Here is a 10,212-nt window from a genome sequence, read left to right as displayed (position 1 = left end):
GTCTTCTTGGGTATGATGCTACCAGCTTGGCACACCTGTATTTGGGGAGTTTCTCCCATTCTTCTCTGCACATCCTCTCAAGCTCTGTCAGGTTGGATGGGGAATGTCGCTGCACAGCTATTTGCAGGTCTCTTCTGAGATGTTTGATTGGGTTCAAGTCCGGGCTCTGACTTGTCCCGAAGCCACTCCTGCGTTGTCTTGGCTGTGTGCTTTGGGTCGTTGTTCTGTTGGAAGGTGAATCTTCGCCCCAGTCTGAAGGCCCTGAGTGCTATGGAGCAGGTTTTTATTAAGGATCTCTCTGTACTTTGCTCCGTTCATCTTTGCATCCGTCCTGACTAGTCTCCCATTTCCTGCCACTGAAAAACATTCCCACAGCACGATGCTGCCACCACCATGCTTCACTGTAGGGATGGTGCCAGGTTTCCTCCAGACGTGCCGTTTGGCATTCAGGCCAAAGAATCAATCTTGGTTTCATCATACCAGAGAATCTTGTTTTTCATGGTCTGAGAGTCTTTAGGTGCCTTTTGGCAAACTCCAAGCGGGCTGTTATGTGCTTTTTACTGAGGAGTGGCTTCCGTCTGGCCACTACCATTAAAGACCTCACTCCTATCAAATCTCATTGACAGAAAAACTGTGGCATCTCGTTGTGTTGTTATCCTCCGGTGGCTAATTAGCCAGCTAGCTACAGTAAAATGGGCCCTTTCCTAAAGTAGCCATGGATGGAGATAGGGATTTGGACTTGTGGTTTTACTTAATTCTCCGTACTGGCAATTGATTATAATGGTGATTCTGATTCAACCATTAATTCATACATTGTTGTGCCCCTGGCCTGAGAGGAGGGAAGTTCAATATGTAGCTAGATGTAGAAGGCTAATGTTAACTAGCAAGCGTTGCCCATGTTATCGAGCAAGCATTTTAGCCAGGTAGCCTAGGACAACAAAAGCTAAAAGTGTGTACTGTATGACAGAGTGCGAGACCGTTTTGTCAACATGAAAGTGAGGAGGATGGCGTTTCTCTATAAGTAAGGTGAGTCAACATGTTTTTTTACTTGCACGAGCGCACGCACACACACACACACACAAAGAAATCAGAGCCATGGACAGCCACATCATATTTAGCTTATGTTGATTTGACTAAAATGTTTTGGTTTAAGTTGTCACTATTAGACAAAGCAGAGGTGATTTGATGATGTTTAAAAGCACCATAGTGGAGCTCCTGTTTTCTGTGTGCCTTTCAGTAACTCTCTAAGGGCTATTTAACCAAGAAGGAGAGTGACGGAGTGCTGCATCAGATGACCTGGCCTCCACAATCACCTGACCTCAACCCAATTGAAATGGTTTGGGATGGGTTCAAGAGTGAAGGAAAAGCAGCCAACAAGTGCTCAGCATACAGTTGAAGTAGGAAGTTTACATACACTTAGGTTGGAGTCATTAAAACTCATTTTTCAACCACTCCACAAAGGTCTTGTTAACAAACTATAGTTTTGGCAAGTCAGTTAGGACATCTACTTTGTGCATGACACAAGTAACTTTTCCAACAATTGTTTACAGACATATTATTTCACTGTATCACAATTCAAGTGGGTCAGAAGTTTACATTCACCAAGTTGACTGTGTCTTTAAACAGCTTGGAAAAGTCCAGAAAATGATGTCATGGCGTTAGAAGCTTCTGATAGGCTAATTGACATAATTTGAGTCAATTGGARGTGTACCTGTGGATGTATTTCAAGGCCTACCTTCAAACTCAGTGCCTCTTTGTTTGACATCATGGGAAAATCAAAAGAAAATCAGCAAAGACCTCAGAAAAAAAATTATAGACCCTCCACAAGTCTGGTTCATCCTTGGGAGCAATTTCCAAACGCCTGAAGGTACCATGTTCATCTGTACAAACAATAGTACGCAAGTATAAACACCCTGGGACAACGCAGCCGTCATACCGCTCAGGAAGGAGATGCGTTCTGTCTCCTAGAGATGAACGTACTTTGGTGCGAAAAGTGCAAATCAATCCCAGAACAACAGCAAAGGACCTTGTGAAGATGCTAGAGGAAACAGGTACAAAGTATGTATATCCACAGTAAAACGAGTCCTATATTGACATAACCTGAAAGGCCGATCAGCAAGGAAGAAGCCACTGCTCCAAAACCGCCATAAAAAAGCCAGACTACGGTTTGCAACTGCACATGGGGACAAAGATCGTACTTTTTCGAGAAATGTCCTCTGTTCTGATGAAACAAAAATAGAACTGTTTGGCCATAATGACCATCGTTATGTTTGGAGGAAAAAGGGGGAGGCTTGCAAGCCAAAGAACACCATCCCAACTGTGAAGCACGGGGGTGGCAGCATCATGTTGTGGGGGTGTTTTGCTGCAGGAGGGACTGGTGCACTTCACCAAATAGATGGCATCATGAGGTAGGAAAATGATGTGGATATATTGAAAGCAACATCTCAGAACATCAGTCAGGAAGTTAAAGCTTAGTCACAAATGGGTCTTCCAAATGGACAATGACCCAAGCATACTTCCAAAGTTGTGGCAAAATGGCTTAGGACACAAAGTCAAGGTATTAGAGTGGCCATCACAAGCCCTAACCTCAATCCCATGCATTTGTGAACCTGAAAAGCGTGTGCGAGCAAGGAGGCCTACAAACCTAACCTCAGTTACACCAGCTCTGTCAGGAGGAATGGGCCAAAATTCACCCAACTTATTGTGGAAGGCTACCCGAAACGTTTGACCCAAGTTAAGCAATTAAAAGGCAATGCTACCAAATACGAATTGAGTGTATGTAAACTTCTGACCCACTGGGAATGTTATGAAAGAAATAAAAGCTTAAATAAATCATTCTCTCTACTATTATTCTGACATTTCACATTCTTAAAATAAAGTGGTGATCCTAACTGACCTAAAACAGGGAATTTTTACTAGGATTAAATGTCAGGAATTGTTAAAAACTGAGTTTAAATGTATTTGGCTAAGGTGTATGTAAACTTCCGACTTCAACTGTATGTGGGAACTCCTTCAAGACTGTTGGAAAAGCATTACAGGTGAAGCTGGTTGAGAGAACGACAAGAGTGTGCAAAGCTGTCATCAAGGCAAAGGGTGGCTACTTTAAAGAATAATAGAAAATATATATTTTGATTTGTTTCACACTTTTTTTGGTTACTACATTATATTCCATGTTTTATTTCATAGTTTTGATGTCTTCACTATTATTCTACAATCTAGAAAATAGTAAAAATAAAGAAAAACCCTTGAATGAGTAGGTGTGTCCAACGTTTTGACTGGTACTGTATAAACATACCTCTCAAGCTGTCTGTATCCTCCTGACTGGTGGTTATTTTGTAAAGAAACAAAATATGCTTCTCTGCTCAAATCTGAGTAAAAGATTGAAAGGAATGTCAGTATTATTTAGTAAATGTAATAATTGCTTTCCAGCTAAGAAACTTAGACAAGCTGGCTACTTGGTAGCTAACGTTAGTTATGAGTTCGGGAGATTGGGAACCTATCTGGGCTAGCTTAAGCCAACTTTATACAATTGCTAGGTGGCTCGTAGTATTACAGAGAAATAACAACAAAATAATGTACCAATTATTTCGTGAATTATAAAACATTTTAAGGGACACATCTGGGGGCACATGCCCCTGTGCCCCCTATTGGCATGACGCCTCTGATTCCTTCCTCAAGCCAACCTGTTCTGTTCCAACCGCCAAGTGTTTGGTCCCGCTTCAGCAGCTGGCGACAGACGGGCCTGACCCATATTTCCTCGTCATAGCGAGGTCTCCCCCAGCTGAATGCGTAATTCTCTCACCTCCGGATCAAGCTGCCTCCTGATGGAGCTCCCTCCTCAAACGGAATATGCATAAAGACAAGGGACATTTTGGGGAGAGAAACGGCACAGCAAGCGGCTGATGAGACAATAGCCGGTAGCTCACCGTCAACAATAATACATATCGTGCTTCGTGGTCTGTCGTCATTCCATCCGGTCTGGAACGTTCCGGGGTTTCCTTTTCGAGATCGTTCATCCTCATCGGTGTGATATTTGACAGGTCCCTTTGTTGGGTGGAGTCACGTCCGCAATTGTCTATACTGGAATCATCACTGGCATCATTTCAGGTGGGTGAAACAAATCGCGTTCATAACAGTTGTTTTCAGGGCTCCTACATGCGTTATGATATATTCAAATATTGTAAGTTCATTTGGAAATGTTAATTATGAAACAGTAGTGGATTTATAGGTTATTGGCTTTTAAAGTCATCTAAATCATTGTAAGGTTAAGGAAGGGGGGGGGGGGGGGGTAATAAGCAGGAGAACACCACTGCCGTGGTGATAAATAACCTTATGCAGCGCCTTAGTTCCACCGTTAGATCTGGTTGAATAAGCCCTATAATTAAGGCTATATATTTAGTGCTTATAGTCTCTGATTATAATGGTGTGTGTGTGTGGGGGGGGTAGGTTATTACACTGTAGCTAGATGATAAAAGATGATGACCGGGTCTGTAGCAACATTATCAGTGGGTACCGGGTTATAACAGGTTGTTTTGGGAAATGATTCAATTGAATAACCTAGTAGCCTAGTTATGTAACCATGTCATTATAACAATGAACAAATGTTGAGATGGCAGGATTTCAGTTCAACCACGTACAGGGCATTCAGAAAGTATTCAGACCCCTTGACTGTTTCCTCATTTTGTTAAGTTACAGCCTTATTCTAAAATGGATTTTTAAAATGTTTACTCTTCAATCTACACACAACACCCCATAATGACGAAGCGAAAACAGGTTTAGACATTTTTTGCAAATTTATGAAACATGAAGAACAGAAATACCACTGTATTAAAAATACCTTATTTCCTTAAGTATTCAGACCCTTTGCTATAAGATTTCGAAATTGAGGTCAGGTGCATCCTGTTTCCATTGATCTTCCTTGAGATGTTTCTACAACTTGATTGGAGTCCACCTGTGGTAAATTAAATTGATTGGACATGATTTGGAAAGGCACACACCTGTCTATATAAGGTCCCACACTTGACAGTGCATGTCAGAGCAAAAAATCAAGCGATAAGGTTGAAGTAATTGTCTTTAGAGCTCCAAGACAGGATTGTGTCAAGCCACAGATCTGGGGAAGGGTACTAAAACATGTCTGGAGCATTGAAGGTACCCAAGAACACAGTGAACTCCATCATCCTTAAATGGAAGAAGTTTGGAACCACCAAAACTCTTCCTAGAGCTGGCCGCCCAGCGGAGCCTTGGTCAGACAGGTGACCAAGAACCCGAGTGTCACTCTGACAGAGCTCCAGAGTTCCTCTGTGGAGATGGGAGAACATTCCAGAAGGACAACCATCTCTGCAGCACTCCACCAATCAGGCCTTTATGGCAGAGTGGCCAGATGGAAGCCACTCCTCAGTAAAAGGCACATGACAGTCCGCTTGGAGTTTGCTAAAAAGCCCCTAAATGACTGTCAGACCATGAAAAACAAGATTCTCTGGTCTGATGAAACAAAGTTTGAACTCCTTGGCCTGAATGCCCAGAGTCACATCTGGAGGAAACCTGGCACCATCCCTACGGTGAAGCATGGTGGTGGCAGCATCATGCTGTGGGGATGTTTTCAGCAGTAGGGACTGGGAGACTAGTCAGGATCGAGGGAAAGATGGAGCTAAGTACGAAGAGATCCTTGATGAAAACCGTCTCCAGAGTGCTCAGGACCTCAGACTGGGGAGAAGATTCACCTTCCAACAGGACAAAGACCCTAAGCACACAGCCAAGACAACGCAGGAGTGGCTTCAGGACAAGTCTCTGAATGTCCTTGAGTGTCCCAGCCAGAGAACAGACTTGAACCCGATCGAACATGAAAATAGTTGTGCAGCAATGCTCCCCATCCAACCTGACAGAGCTTGAGAGGATGTGCAGAGAAGAATGGGAGAAACTCCCCAAATACAAGTGGGCCAAGCTGGTAGCATCATACCCAAGAAGACTCGAGGCTGTAATCACTGCCAAAGGTACATCAACAAAGTACTGAGTAAAGGGTCTGAATACTTATGTAAATTTAATATTTCAGTTTTTATTTTTATATTTTATTTTTTTACAAATCTCTAAAAACCAGTTTTTCATTTCTCATTATGGGCTATTGTGTGTAGATCAATGAGGGAAAAAACGATTTAATCAATTTTAGAATAAGGCTGTAATGTAACACAATGTGGAAAAAGTCAAGCGGTCTGAATACTTTCTTAATGCTCTGTATATAGAAAGAGACATATACAACATCTCCTCCCCACTGACTAAAATTGTCCCCATTATGAAGAAAAATGATGAACAACCTTACAAGTCCAAGCGTCTAGGTGATATCTCTGGTAGAAAAGAAGAGGTCAAACTGACTCTCAACAGCAACGTCTCTAGACTGTGGAGTTACACTGTGGAGTTAGGGTTAGACTGGGTTAGACTGTGGAGTTAGGGTTAGACTGTGGAGTTAGGGTTAGACTGTGGAGTTAGGGTTAGACTGGGTTAGACTGTGGAGTTAGGGTTAGACTGTGGAGTTTGGGTTAGACTGTGGAGTTTGGGTTAGACTGGGTTAGACTGTGGAGTTATGTTTTTCCTTATGACGATGACCTGGCAGTACAAAAACACATGGAGTCAAGAGGCTGGGTGAGTGATGTTGTCCTTCATGACGATGACCTGGCAGTACAAAGACACATGGGGTCAAGAGGCTGGGTGAGTGATGTTGTCCTTCATAGACGATGACCTGGCAGTACAAAGACACATGGAGTCAAGAGGCTGGGTGAGTGATGTTGTCCTTCATGACGATGACCTGGCAGTACAAAGACCATGGAGTCAAGAGGCTGGGTGAGTGTTGATGTTGTCCTTCATGACGATGACCTGGCAGTACAAAGACACATGGGGTCAAGAGGCTGGGTGAGTGTTGATGTTGTCCTTCATGACGATGACCTGGCAGTACAAAGACAACATGGGGTCAAGAGGCTGGGTGAGTGTTGATGTTGTCCTTCATGAGATGACTGGCAGTACAAAGACACATGGGGTCAAGAGGCTGGGTGAGATGTTGTCCTTCATGACGATGACCTGGCAGGGCATTCCAACCAGCTCTACATCAGCCCTGAGGGGCATTCCAAACCAGCTCTACATCAGCCCTGAGGGGCATTCCAACCAGCTCTACATCAGCCTGAGGGGCATTCCAAGCTTACAGCCTGGCATCACCAGCTCTACATCAGCCCTGAGGGGCATTCCAACCAGCTCTACATCAGCCTGAGGGGATTCCAACCAGTAGTCTAACCCAGTCTATTCCATTCTAACCCTAACTCCACAGTCTATTCCAGTCTAACCTAACCAGTCTAACCTAACCAGTCTAACCTAACTCCAGTCTAACCCTACCCAGTCTAACCCTAACCCAGTCTAACCCTAACTCCAGTCTAACCCTAACTCCAGTCTAACCCTAACACCACAGTCTAACCCAGTCTAACCAAACTCACGTCTAACCGTCTAACCAACTCCACAGTCTAACCCAGTCTAACCCAAACTCCACAGTCTAACCCAGTCTAACCCAACTCCACAGTCTAACCCAGTCTACACCAAACTCCCCAGTCTAACCCAAACTCCACAGTCTAACCAGTCTAACCCTAAACAGTCTAACCAGTCTAATCTAAACTCACAGTCTAACCCAGTCTAACCCAAACTCCACAGTCTAACCCAGTCTAACCCAAACTCCCCAGTCTAACCCAAACTCCACAGTCTAACCCAGTCTAACCTAAACAACCACAGTCTAACCCAGTCTAACCTAAACTCCACAGTCTAACCCAGTCTAACCCAACTCCACAGTCTAAAACCGTCTAACCCTAACTCCACAGTCTAACCCTGCTAACCACAACTCCACAGTCTAACCCTAACTCACAGTCTAACCCAGTCTAACCCAAATCAGTCTAACCCAAACTCCAGTCTAACCAAACTCCAGTTCTAACCAACTCCAAGTCTAACCTAACTCCACAGTCTAACCCAGTCAACCCTAACTCCACAGTCTAACCTAACACACAGTCTAACCCTAACTCCACAGTCTAACCCAGTCTAACCTAATCCACAGTCTAACCCAGTCTAACCTAACTCCTCACAGTCTAACCCAGTCTAACCCTAAACCACAGTCTAACCCTAACTCCCACAGTCTAACCCAGTCTAACCCTAACTCCACAGTCTAACCCGTCTAACCTATCCAGTCTAACCCTAACTCCAGTCTACACCTACACCACAGTCTAACCCTAAACCACAGTCTAACCCAGTCTACCCAAACTCCACAGTCTAACCCAGTCTAACCTAAACTCCAAGTCTAACCCAGTCTAACCCAAACTCCACAGTCTAACCAGTCTAACCTAACTCCACAGTCTACCCATCTAACCCAAACTCCACAGTCTAACCCCTAACTCCACAGTCTAACCAGTCTACCCAAACTCCAGTCTAACCCAACTCCAGTCTAACCCAACTCCAGTCTAACCCAAAACTCCACAGTCTAACCCTAACTCCACAGTCTAACCCAGTCTAACCCTAACTCCACAGTCTAACCCTAACACCACAGTCAACCCTAACTCCCAGTCTAACCAGTCTAACCTAACTCCACGTTAACCCAGTCTAACCTAACTCCACAGTCTACCCAGTCTAACCCTAACACCACAGTCTAACCCTAACTCCACAGTCTAACCCAGTCTAACCCTAACTCCACAGTCTAACCAGTCTAACCCTAACTAGTCTAACCCTAACTCCAGTCTAACTAACCACAGTCTAACCCTAACACCACAGTCTAACCCAGTCTAACCAAACTCCACAGTCTAACCCAGTCTAACCCAACTCCACAGTCTAACCCAGTCTAACCCAAACTCCACAGTCTAACCCAGTCTAACCCTAACACCACAGTCTAACCCAGTCTAACCCAACACCACGTCCTAACCTAACTCCACAGTCTAACCCATCTAACCTAACTCCACAGTCTAACCCAGTCTAACCCTAACTCCACAGTCTAACCTAATCCACAGTCTAACCTCTAACTCCACAGTCTAACCCAGTCTCCCTAACTCCACAGTCTAACCCTACTCACCGTCTAACCCAGTCTAACCTAACTCACAGTCTAACCCAGTCTAACCCTAACTCCACAGTCTAACCAGTCTAACCCAACTCCACAGTCTAACCCAGTCTAACCTAACTCCACAGTCCAACAGTCTAACCTAACTCCACAGTCTAACCCAGTTCTAACCCTAACTCCAACAGTCTAACCTAATCCACGTCTAACCCTAATCCACAGTCTAACCCTAACTCCACAGTCTAACCCTAACTCCACAGTCTAAACCAGTCTAACTCCACAGTCTAACCAGTCTAACTCCACAGTCTAACCCAGTCTAACTCACAGTCTAACCCAGTCTAACTCACAGTCTAACCAGTCTACTCCACAGTCTACCCACGTCTAACTCCACAGTCTAACCAGTCTAACTCACAGTCTAACCCAGTCTAACTCCAACAGTCTAACCCAATCTAACTCCCAACAGTCTAACCCAGTCTAACTCACAGTCTAACCCAGTCTAAACTCCACAGTTAACCCAGTCTAACCAACTCCACAGTCTAAACCCAGTCTAACCCTAACTCCACAGTCTAACCCAGTCTAACCCTAACTCCACAGTCTAACCCAGTCTAACTCCACAGTCTAACCCAGTCTAACCCTCCACAGTCTAACCCAGTCTAAACAAACTCCACAGTCTAACCCCAGTCTAACCTAACTCCACAGTCTAACCCAGTCTAACCCAACTCCACAGTCTAACCTAATCCACAGTCTAACCCAGTCTAACACTCATACCTCACAGTCTAACCCGTCTAACCTAACCACAGTCTAACCCAAACTCCACAGTCTAACCCTAACTCCACGTCTAACCCAGTCTAACCCTAACTCCACAGTCTAACCCTAACTCCACAGTCTAACCCAGTCTCAACCCTAACACCACAGTCTAACCCTAACTCACAGTCTACCAGTCTAACCCAAACTCCACAGTCTAACCCTAACTCCACAGTCTAACCCAGTCTAACCCTAAGTCCACCAGTCTAACCTAACTCCAAGTCTAACCCGTCTAACGTAACTCCACAGTCAACCAAACTCAACAGTCTAACCCTAACTCACAAGTCAACCCTAGATCAATAACCCTAACTCCACGTCTAACCAGTCTAACTCCACAGTCTAACCCA

The 10,212-nt window shown here is 44.4% G+C and overlaps 1 protein-coding gene across 1 annotated transcript in view; it reads left to right on the top strand.

The window, feature by feature from the left end:
- The first annotated feature begins 3,860 nt into the window (after nucleotides 1–3,860).
- LOC112072672 (guanine nucleotide-binding protein G(I)/G(S)/G(O) subunit gamma-4-like) overlaps nucleotides 3,861–10,212 on the top strand; it is a 14,425-nt gene continuing 8,073 nt past the window's right edge. The window contains exon 1 of the mRNA XM_024140058.1: nucleotides 3,861–4,107. The gene's annotated coding sequence lies outside the window, so the exon portion shown is untranslated. The remainder of the gene's footprint in view (nucleotides 4,108–10,212) is intronic.

The sequence above is a fragment of the Salvelinus sp. IW2-2015 genome, unplaced genomic scaffold (assembly GCF_002910315.2).
Source record: "Salvelinus sp. IW2-2015 unplaced genomic scaffold, ASM291031v2 Un_scaffold1998, whole genome shotgun sequence".
NCBI classification, from domain to species: domain Eukaryota; kingdom Metazoa; phylum Chordata; class Actinopteri; order Salmoniformes; family Salmonidae; genus Salvelinus; species Salvelinus sp. IW2-2015.
The sequence above is the reverse complement of the archived record's forward strand: the minus strand, read 5'-3'. Positions and strand labels throughout refer to the sequence as shown.